General features: G+C 38.9%; 1 long non-coding RNA gene across 1 annotated transcript; it reads left to right on the top strand.

Moving 5' to 3' along the window:
• The first annotated feature begins 6,429 nt into the window (after positions 1-6,429).
• On the top strand, positions 6,430-10,192 carry LOC130683878 (uncharacterized). Its single transcript, XR_008997918.1, has 3 exons — positions 6,430-6,833; positions 8,892-9,571; positions 10,025-10,192. It is a non-coding gene; the product is annotated as an uncharacterized LOC130683878 (long non-coding RNA).
• The last annotated feature ends 2,157 nt before the right edge of the window (positions 10,193-12,349 follow it).

The following is a 12,349-nucleotide window of genomic DNA, read 5'->3' as shown; positions in this document are numbered from 1 at the left end:
CAATCCCAAATGAATGGTCTAATGTCACAATTATCGAAATTGGAAAAAGAAGAACAGATGAGGCCTAAGGTCAGCAGAAGGAGGGACATAATAAAGATCAGAGAAGAAATAAATAAAATTGAGAAGAATAAAACAATAGCAAAAATCAATGAAACCAAGAGCTGGTTCTTCGAGAAAATAAACAAAATAGATAAGCCTCTAGCCAGACTTATTAAGAAGAAAAGAGAGTCAACACAAATCAACAGTATCAGAAACGAGAAAGGAAAAATCACGACGGACCCCACGGAAATGCAAAGAATTATTGGAGAATACTATGAAAACCTATATGCTAACAAGCTGGGAAACCTAGGAGAAATGGACAACTTCCTAGAAAAATATAACCTTCCAAGATTGACCCAGGAAGAAATAGAAAATCTAAACAGACCAATTACCAGCAACGAAATTGAAGTGGTAATCAAAAAACTACCAAAGAACAAAACCCCCGGGCCAGATGGATTTACCTCGGAATTTTATCAGACATACAGCGAAGACATAATACCCATTCTCCTTAAAGTTTTCCAAAAAATAGAGGAGGAGGGGATACTCCCAAACTCATTCTATGAAGCTAACATCACCCTAATACCAAAACCAGGCAAAGACCCCACCAAAAAAGAAAACTACAGACCAATATCCCTGATGAACGTAGATGCAAAAATACTCAACAAAATATTAGCAAACCGAATTCAAAAATACATCAAAAGGATCATACACCATGACCAAGTGGGATTCATTCCAGGGATGCAAGGATGGTACAACATTCGAAAGTCCATCAACATCATCCACCACATCAACAAAAAGAAAGACAAAAACCACATGATCATCTCCATAGATGCTGAAAAAGCATTTGACAAAGTTCAACATCCATTCATGTTAAAAACTCTCAGCAAAATGGGAATAGAGGGCAAGTACCTCAACATAATAAAGGCCATCTATGATAAACCCACAGCCAACATTATATTGAACAGCGAGAAGCTGAAAGCATTTCCTCTGAGATCGGGAACTAGACAGGGATGCCCACTCTCTCCACTGTTATTTAACATAGTACTGGAGGTCCTAGCCACGGCAATCAGACAAAATAAAGAAATACAAGGAATCCAGATTGGTAAAGAAGAAGTTAAACTGTCACTATTTGCAGATGACATGATAATGTACATAAAAAACCCTAAAGACTCCACCCCAAAACTACTAGAACTGATATCGGAATACAGCAAAGTTGCAGGATACAAAATCAACACACAGAAATCTGTGGCTTTCCTATATACTAACAATGAACCAACAGAAAGAGAAATCAGGAAAACAACTCCATTCACAATTGCATCAAAAAAAATAAAATACCTAGGAATAAACCTAACCAAAGAAGTGAAAGACTTATACTCTGAAAACTACAAGTCACTCTTAAGAGAAATTAAAGGGGACACTAACAGATGGAGACTCATCCCATGCTCGTGGCTAGGAAGAATTAATATCGTCAAAATGGCCATCCTGCCCAAAGCAATATACAGATTTGATGCAATCCCTATGAAACTACCAGCAACATTCTTCAATGAATTGGAACAAATAATTCAAAAATTCATATGGAAACACCAAAGACCCCGAATAGCCAAAGCAATCCTGAGAAAGAAGAATAAAGTAGGGGGGATCTCACTCCCCAACTTCAAGCTCTACTATAAAGCCATAGTAATCAAGACAATTTGGTACTGGCACAAGAGCAGAGCCACAGACCAATGGAACAGACTAGAGAATCCAGACATTAACCCAGACATATATGGTCAATTAATATTTGATAAAGGAGCCACGGACATACAATGGCAAAATGACAGTCTCTTCAACAGGTGGTGCTGGCAAAACTGGACAGCTACATGTAGGAGAATGAAACTGGACCATTGTCTAACCCCATATACAAAAGTAAACTCAAAATGGATCAAAGACCTGAATGTAAGCCATGAACCCATTAAACTCTTGGAAGAAAACATAGGCAAAAACCTCTTAGACATAAACATGAGTGACCTCTTCTTGAACATATCTCCCCGGGCAAGGAAAACAACAGCAAAAATGAGTAAGTGGGACTATATTAAGCTGAAAAGCTTCTGTACAGCAAAAGACACCATCAACAGAACAAGAAGGATCCCTACAGTGTGGGAGAATATATTTGAAAATGACACATCCGATAAAGGCTTGACGTCCAGAATATATAAGGAGTTCTCACGCCTCAACAAACAAAAAACAAATAACCCAATTAAAAAATGGGCAGAGGAACTGAACAGACAGTTCTCCAAAAAAGAAATACAGATGGCCAACAGACACATGAAAAGATGCTCCACATCGCTAATTATCAGAGAAATGCAAATTAAAACTACAATGAGGTATCACCTCACACCAGTAAGGATGGCTGCCATCCAAAAGACAAACAACAACAAATGTTGGCGAGGCTGTGGAGAAAGGGGAACCCTCCTACACTGCTGGTGGGAATGTAAGTTAGTTCAACCATTGTGGAAAGCAGTATGGAGGTACATCAAAATGCTCAAAACAGACTTACCATTTGACCCAGGAATTCCACTCCTAGGAATTTACCCTAAGAACGCAGCAATCAAGTTTGTGAAAGACAGATGCACCCCTATGTTTATTGCAGCACTATTTACAATAGCCAAGAATTGGAAGCAACCTAAATGTCCATCAATAGATGAATGGATAAAGAAGATGTGGTACATATACACAATGGAATACTACTCAGCCATAAGAAAAGGGCAAATCCAATCATTTGCAGCAACATGGATGGAGCTGGAGGGTATTATGCTCAGTGAAACAAGCCAAGCGGAGAAAGAGAAATACCAAATGATTTCACTCATCTGTGGAATATAAGAACAAAGGAAAAACTGAAGGAACAAAACAGCAGCAGAATCACAGAACTCAAGAATGGACTAACAGGTACCAAAGGGAAAGGGACTGGGGAGGATGGGTGGGTAGGGAGGGATAAGGGGGGGAGAAGTAGGGGGGTATTAAGATTAACATGCATGGGGGGGAAGGAGAATAGGGAGGGCTGTACAACACAGAGAAGGCAAGTAGTGATTCTACAACATTTTGCTATGCTGATGGACAGTGACTGTAAAGGGGTTTATAGGGGAGACCTGGTATAGGGGAGAGCCTAGTAAACATAATATTCGTCATGTAAGTGTAGATTAGTGATAGCAAAAAAAAAAAAAAAAAAAAAAAGGGGGGCAGTTCCTGTGTGGTAACCTCCAACGAGTTCTACACAAGGGTATAAAGGGCACATAAAAGTGTAGGCAAAGGGTCTGTTTGTGTTTATACAGAGGATCAAAGCCTAATTGGGCTACCCCGAAAATGAACTAAGATACGATATGAAAAAGAACTTCCAACATCTGCACTCTCTGGAAGACTCATGCCAGAAGATGATCATCAAAAAACCCCAACAAAGATCCACGCACTGCTACAGCTGTAGATGCACTCATCCCACCAGTTCCTGGACTTGCCATGGGAATGAGGAAGGAGATATCTAAGCTGGCCTGTGCATACAGTAAAACAACAAAATTGGACTGGATCTATACTGTTGGAACTCAACCAAGAATTTGGAGAAGTGCAAATTGTAGCGCTCCGAAGTCTTACAACTACAAACTATTTACTGTTAAAAGAACATATGGCATGTGAACAGTCCCCAGGAATGGGTTGTTTTAATTTGTCTGATTTCTCTCAGACTGTTCAAGTTCAGTTGGACAATATCCACCATATCATAGATAAGTTTTCACAAATGCCTAAGGGGCCTAACTGGTTTTCTTGGTTTCACTGCAGATGGCTGGTAATTACAGGTATGCTTTGGTTATGTAACTATACTCCTATTATGTTAATGTGTGTGTGCAATTTAAGTAGTAGCTTAAAACCTATACATGCTGAAGTTACTCTACAAGAAGATATATCAAAGAAATAATCAATCTTCCCATGTTTTCTTCCGCCTGCTACTTCTATAGCTTTTCTTCTTCCTTCCTAATTACAACCCTTTAGTAGAATTCGTGCCTCATATTGAAAATTACCAAATATCATAATTCTTCCAAGTGGTAAAGATACCTCAAGACAAATGCTGGGCATAGAAGCCACAGGGCATAAATATGCAAAGAAGTAAAAAGCTAACTTTTTCAAACAATAAGGCTTCTCTCTCACTTACCAACTTCACATTTCCCTGTATGGCCCCGGAAGATGACTGGTTAGCCAGAGACGGGTAAGATTCCTCAAGGGAGGAACAACCTAAGACAGGCACAGTCGCAGGGGGGCCATCAGGTGAGAAATTGGGGATCAACAGAGGTGAGGCTTAGAACCTCACCCCCCCGTTCTGAGAGAAATCTTCTGCATACGTGGATGTTTTATTGCCCTGGTCTAGCTTGGATTAACACATAGTCTACAGGCACACACCTGATCATCTACATGTGCTCTCTTACAACACTAAACTATGTTTTCTACCTTTATGTTGTATCTACCTACCACTTCAGCATCTTATTAAAAATAATAAAGAGAGAAATGTGGTATCCACATATAAATCAAGTATAAAAATCAAATGTGTATTCATATTTGAACTGACTGTTTATAGTTCATAATGCATGAGCAAAACCAAAAGTTTCTGTGATGACTGCCCTTGTACTGTTCACCATGTAACTTATTCACTATGTAAGAATTTGTTCTCCATGTAAGAACTTGTTCGTTATGCTTCAGAAGATTGGAGACTGACGAAAATTAGGCTTGGGGTGGATTAATGATTGTGCATTGAGCATTGACTCCCCTATACAGAATTTTATTGTTGTTAACAACCATTTGATCAATAAAAATGAGAGATGCCCTAACAACAACAACCAAGAAAAAGTACACACTTCCAATTGTAAAATAAATAAGCAACTGGGATGTAATGTATAGCATAAGGAATATAGTCAAAATATTGTAACAACTTGGTATGGTGATAGCTGGTACTTAGAATTATCATGTATATAAATGTTGAATCACTGTGTTGTACACCTGAAACTAATGTAATGTAATACTGTGTGTCAACTACCCTTCAATAAAAAATAATTATCTAAAAAAAAAAAAAATAATAATAATAATAATAATAATAATAAAGAGAGAAATGTGGTATCCACATATAAATCAAGTATAAAAACCAAATGAGTATTCATATTTGAACTGACTGTTTAGAGTTCATAATGCATGAGCAAAACCGAAAGTTTCTGTGATGACTGCCCTTGTACTGTTCACTATGTAACTTATTCATTATGTAAGAATTTGTTCTACATGTAAAAACTTGTTTGTTATGCCTCAGAAGATTGGAGACTGACAAAAATTAGGCTTGGGGTGGATTAATGATTGTGCATTGAGCATTGACTCCCCTATACAGAATTTTATTGTCGTTAACAACCATTTGATCAATAAATATGAGAGATGCCCTCACAAAAAAAAAAAAAAAAAAAAAAAAAAAAAAGACAGACTTCCAATGGTAAAATAAATTAGTAACCGGGATGTAATGTATAGCATAAGGAATATAGTCAAGATATTGTAACAGCCTGGTAGGGTGATAGCTGGAACCTAGAATTATGTATATAAATGTTCTACCACTGTGTTGTACACTTGAAACTCATGTAATGTAATACTGTGTGTCAACTACCCTTCAATAAAAAATAATTATTTAAAAAAAAAAAAAAACAATAATGGAGAAATGTGGGATTCACATATAAATAAAGTATAAAAATCAAACGAATAATCATATCTGACCTGATTGTTTATAGTTCATGATGCGTGATCAAAACCGAAAGTTTCTGTGATATGACTGTCCTTGCACTGTTCACCATTTAAGAACTTATTCACTATGTAAGAACTTGTTCACCATGTAAGAACTTGTTCATTATGCTTCAGAAGATTGGAGACTGTTGAGAATTAGGCTTGGGGTTGATTAATGATTGTGCATTGAGTCCCCTATACAGAATTTTATTGTTGTTAACAACCATTTGATCAGTAAATATGAGAGATGCCCTCTCAAAAAAAAATTCATCATGTTTAGTTATTTGGGAAATACATATTACAATCACAGTGAGCTACTACTATGCATTCACCAAAATAGCTAAAAAAATTTTCAACTAATGATTCCAAATTTTGTTAAGGACATAGAGAAAAAGGGATTCTCATACAATGTTAGTAAGAATTTAAAGTGGTGTATTTGAAAACAATCTGGCCATTTCTTGATAAGTAAACACATACCTACCCTGTGACTCTTCCATTCCACTCCCTGCTGTTTTTCCAATACAAATGAAAGCATATGACCCACAAAAGCTTGCATACAAATTATCAATCGCCACTTTACTTGTAGTAGTTATATTTGTAAACAACCAAATTAACATGAAAGGGCAAGCTCCCAGATTCTATTTCAGCCAATCGGGACCTGGATCCTATTTCACCCAATCGGAGCTTGGTCTCTCTCCTCTCCAGTCAGCAAGGAGCTCACCCACCACCCTTAGACCCTGCCAATTGACCAGAGCCATGACCTATCACCCCACCAACTGCCCTAGAACCCCATAAAACCTTTGTGGTATCGAAACTCGCTCTCTTTCTCTGGCATCTTGCCACTGCGTTGGTGTAGATGAGAGATTGAGCTCGAGCTAGCTTGAATAAAGGCTCTTTGCTTTTGCATCAGTGTTGGCTCCTTGGTGGTCTTCTGGGATTCATGACTTTGGGCACAACATTTGGGGGCTCGTCCGGGATCCCAGAGACCCCCAGGACTCCTGACCCAGAGGGCCCTGTGCCGGCTGGTGAGTGCACTCAGTTATCTGTCTGTCCTTGTCTACCTGTGTCTCACTCTGTCTTTATCTGTGTCTCACTGTTTTTATTCACGAACAAGCCTGTATAAGCCTGTAGGAGCTCCAATCTGTATCTGGGTCGGCATTGACTTAGGCGGACGCACTGGCAGGTCGCCGACCAGGGGTCTTGGGAGACGTTCCTTGCCCCGGTCTGGAGGATGAAGTCCTCATCTGTGAGGAAAGTCGGCTGCCGCTGCAGTCCAACAGGCCCTCAACTTACTTTCAGTTTTGCCTCCGCGGCCGCGGCAGATTCTTCTCTGTAGGCACCTGTTGTTTGTCGTGTTTGTCTTAGTCTTGTTGACAGAAGAAATGGGACAGATGCAGACGACCCCCTTGTCTCTCATGACAGACCATTTTTCTCAGACGTTATGGAGAGAGCTCACAATTTGAGCACGGACGTTAGGAAGGGAAAATTTCGTGTTTTCTGCACCTCCAAGAGGCCGTCCTTGAATGTTGGCTGGCTGCCGGAGGGAACATTCAATCCAAACACTCTCTTACAGGTTAAAGATATTAGGGGAAGAGCTAACAACCTCAGTGTGGAAGTCCAGAAGGGTCGGTGGCAGACTTTTTGTTCTAGTGAGTAGCCAGTTTTCAATGTCGGGTGGCTGCCAGAGGGGGAACTTTATCATTATGTCTCAGTCTGTATGTTTGTGTGTCTAAGTGTGTAAATGAAAATATCTTTCTACCTCTGGATGGTATTAATGAAATTGATTTAAAGACAAGCGCTTGTGAAAATTGGGCATTCCAAAACTTCCAGAAAATCTGATAAAAAATGTTAAGCATTAATGCTAATTTGGGTTTGGCTGAGGAGTGCATGTCCTTGTAGTTATCAGCTACCTAAGTTTACCTAAGGTCATTTAAGTCGATGTTATCTGCTAAATCTTTTAAGAATAAAATGCTTAAAGGCTTGGCTTTGTCTAATACTCAGTAAAGGTCTTGTAAGTAATCTAGCATAGTTGTTATGAATGAGTGAACTAAATGAGTGTGGCAAGTGAACACCCTTTTAATTGTGTGTTACAGTGTGTATACCTACCTGCAGCCTGAGAATCTTTGTAGTAACCTAAAATCTTAAAGTTTTGCTAAGTTGATATACTTTATGTTTAGTGAGAGATTGTGCTGTAAAGCTCATAGTTACAGAAATTATAAAATGTTCATAAATTTGTCAATCTAAAGAATGCTAGTGTAACAGTTTACAATAGCCTGCTTCTCAGTGTTCACTAGAAATTAAGGTACCTAATGGTTTTAAGTTCTAATTAAAACTACTTAAAGTAATACGGAAAACATTTCTGCATGCTAAAGAATGTGTCTTTTGATAATAGAAAGTAACTTTGTTCTAAAGTACAGCTGTTTATTTAGAGGGAGAACTCTAAATATAAGAAGAAGGTTGTAGAAAGTTTTGGAAGAATTTAATATGGTCATGCTATATAAAATTAAATTAAATGAGTCTCGGTATCAAGTACACAGCAAAATTAGAATTTTGTTTTCAGTTAAAAAGACAAAGTTTTCTTAAACTGTTAGTCTGCTCTTAATGATGAAAGATTGCAAAAGGCTTTCTAATTGTTTTATCAAAGAAGTTTCTCATGCTTAAAGTCTCAATGAGTTGTCTGAGTATTTAAGAAAATTACATCTTAATATTAAAAAGACTAAAAGCTAAAGTTTGCTAACAACTGTGTAAACTTCTTTATTTGCCTTTCAGGTATTTTGTCATTCTGGTTAAATGGGTAAGTATTGCTTCATAGCAACCTATAATACTATTTAAGCAAGTGCCAAATAAACTTTCTTCTGACAACTTCCCAAAATCAAATTCAAAAAGGTACTTTTACCTCTAGTTAACTCTGATATTTTCCAGAGGGCCCCTGGAACATGTCAGAGGAATTTTTTTCTCATTGGAGAAAGTATTTGACTAATTTGGCTTATTTATCTCATATATACTTACCTGCTTAATAACCTAGAAAGCACTGTCAAAGGGAATGATGCTAAACTTTGTTACTGAATGTTTTTTTGTTACAGAAATATCCGAATTTCCTTATGTCTACTGTCTTGCAGTAAGCTCTCATCAGATCTTTAACCACTGTCATTTGTAAGTCTTTTGCCATTTATAGTCACTGTTTTATTACTCCTACACTAGTAAAGAACTAGATTTTAGCAGAACAGGTATTAGTTACAAAGGATTAAGTGAACTAAGGAAGATGGTTTTGTGACTTTTTGTTTCAGATGTTGCTGATAAAGTGTTTTAAGCTTTTTCTCTTAAGCTGACAAGTTTCATGAATGACAATACCTTTATAAGCAGAACTGAAACATTTATCTTTCTCTCTACCTGACCCCTCAAGAATTTAAAAGCTTTCAGTATTTTTATGTTTCATGGCAGTATGTTTATTTGCATAAGTTCAATAAGAACCTGCATTCCTTGTAAGAGGACCAATTAAAAACACAGGTTATACTACCAAGGCTTTGACTGGAATGTCATACCTGAGAGACACGTGCATAAACTCAGATATGGACAGCTTTAAGGAACTAAGGTTGACTTTATAAAGCCAACAAAGCCGCTTGGAAGAACTGGCCTGGTACCTTGCTTACAGAGTTCCCAGCAGCCTTACAAGGTGAGTAAGGAAGGTCACTTCCTGGCAGGTTCAGGAACCTCAAGATGTCTCGGGGACCTCGAGAAGAGAGGAATTCACCCAAATCTACAGGTATTCCAGGCAAAACCTGATGGCAAGTCTGGCTTGGCTGTCTGGCCTCAAGAGGCCTTTAAAATTTCAATCTGTAATTCCTTACAAAAAGTTCCAGCAAAGCACGTTTAAAAGAGCCTATGTAATCAATTGCTCTTCTTGCTGCACTTATGCAAATAATCAAGCCAACTGTTAATGTTTTCTTAATCTGGCTAATTCTAATAAAAATAAGGGTGATTTTAGAGAAAAGTGTTGTTTCAATAATGCTGTCTTATCTATACTAAATCCTAATATCCAGAATTCTAGTTTCCCCATAATACCTGACTATGATTCTCAATTAGAGTCTTCATATTTCTAGTTCTCATATTCAGCCATGCATTCTTAATCTCGTCAAGTTTGTCCTTCCAGAATAAAAAATCCAACTCCAGATGTTGCTTCTTAACCTAATAACACAATTTGTTTTATCTTGCCTAGAAGCCACAAAACTGCAAATAGTAATAGAAATGAAACCCAGAATAGAAGCGCCAACTTTCTGAGGCCCTCTCAACTGACCAGTGATGGAGACCTAGCTGCACCCTTTACTGCGCCCCCTTCTCAGCACGAAGCAGCCAGAGCGGTCATCACCCCCTTTTCCCTAGCAGCAGCTAGGGTCTCTATCTGTAGAGGGGAGAATGAGACAGGCACCATAGGCTTAGACAGAATAAGGTGAGAGCCTCCGGAGGGGGCAGGGCAGGATATTTGCAATCAGAGCAACTTAACTACATGCTGAAAACCACTCCCTACTAAAACTATGTTGAACATTAAGCTCTAGAATCATTCTTCAGTGAGATCAGTTAACATTCCCCAGATAAAGAAGAGTAGCACATGTTTTATTATGCTAGTCATTTGTAATCGTGTATAAGATTCACTTTAGCATACTAAAAGGCCCAGGCCTATCTATGTGCTGTCTTTCCTCCTTCAGATCTGACTAGGTAATTTTGCAAGCTGAGCAACTGACTTAGCATGCAGACCCAGCTGTACACGGCATAGTAAAAGGCAGGATTCTTTAGCAAATAGACAATATCTCAGCCCATCTTAGAGGCTGGGCACGCAGTCTTTTGATGTGCGCCCGAACCAAGGCGCCAGTATCCCAGAGAGAAATCAAGGCAGGAAATTATCTTTAATATTCAAGGACCCCTTGCCATCTTACTCCTTTTACTAACCCTTGGGCCCTGTATCATCAACAGGCTGGTCCAGATTGTCAGAGACCACGTGGGGGCCGTCCAACTGATAGTCCTCCGTGCTCAATACAAGCCCCTAATAATCTTGTTACTCCTGCTTACCTTTAGACCATGTATCCTCAATAAACTGATAACTTTAATTAAAGATAGAATTAATACAGTCCAGCTAATGGTGCTAAGACAACAGCATCAGCCTTTATCTCCTTACAACTGCAAAACCTTATTAGACCCATGATTGGGTCCCTTCTTAGTATCCAGAGAAAGAGGGGAATGAAAGGACAAGCTCCCAGATTCTATTTCAGCCAATCGGAGCTTGGTCTCTCTCCTCTCCAGTCAGCAAGGAGCTCACCCACCACCCTTAGACCCTGCCAATTGACCAGAGCCACGACTTATCACCCCACCAACTACCCCTAGATCCAGCCAATCAGCCAGAGCCACGACCATCACCCCACCAACTGCCCTAGAACCCCATAAAACTTTTGTGGTATTGAAACTCGCTCTCTTTCTCTGGCATCTTGCCACTGCGTTGGTGTAGATGAGAGACTGAGCTCGAGCTAGCTTGAATAAAGGCTCTTTGCTTTTGCATCGGTGTTGGCTCCTTGGTAGTCTTCTGGGATTCGCGACTTTGGGCACAACAAACAGGTGAGTGAATAAACAAATTTTTGTATATCCATGAAATTGAATGTTATTCAAGAAAAAAATGAACTATGACCATATGTAAAAACAGGATGAATCTCAAAATAATTACACTAAGTGAAAGAAGACAGGCTTTAAAAAAGCATGGATAGGGGAACCCTCCTACACTGTTGGTGGGAATATAAATTAGTTCAACCATTGTGGAAAGCAATATGGAGGTTCCTCAAAAAACTAAAAATAGAAATACCATTTGACCCAGGAATTCCAATCCTAGGAATTTACCCAAAGAAAACAAGATCCCTGATTCAAACAGACATATGCATCCCTATGTTTATCGCAGCACTATTTACAATAGCCAAGATACGGAAGCAGCCTAAGTGTCCATCAGTAGATGAATGGATAAAGAAGAGGTGGTACATATACACAATGGAATACTATTCAACCTTAAGAAGAAAACAAATCCTACCTTTTGCAACAACATGGATGGAGCTGGAGGGTATTATGCTCAGTGAAATAAGCCAGGCAGAGAAAGACAAGTGCCAAATGATTTCCCTCATTTGTGGAGTATAACAATGAAGCAAAACTGAAGAAATAAAACAACAGCAGACCCACAGACTCCAAGAAAGTACTAGTGGTTACTAAAGGGAAGGGGGTGGGGAGGGTGGGTGGGGAGGAAGAGAGAAGGGGATTATGGGGCATCATGATTAGCACACATAATGTAGGTGGATCACAGGGAAGGCAGTACAGCACAGAGAAGACCAATAGTGACTCTGTGGCATCTTACTACGCTGATAGACAGTGACTGCAATGGAGTGGGGGTGGGGACTTGATAATATGGGTGAAGTAACAACCACAACCACAACGTTGCTCATGTGAAACCTTTATAAGATTGTATATCAATGTTATCTTAATAGAAAAACATTTTAAAAATTTTACATTTGCC

This window comes from Manis pentadactyla, chromosome 5, assembly GCF_030020395.1.
Source record: "Manis pentadactyla isolate mManPen7 chromosome 5, mManPen7.hap1, whole genome shotgun sequence".
Classification (NCBI taxonomy): domain Eukaryota; kingdom Metazoa; phylum Chordata; class Mammalia; order Pholidota; family Manidae; genus Manis; species Manis pentadactyla.
The sequence above is the reverse complement of the archived record's forward strand: the minus strand, read 5'-3'. Positions and strand labels throughout refer to the sequence as shown.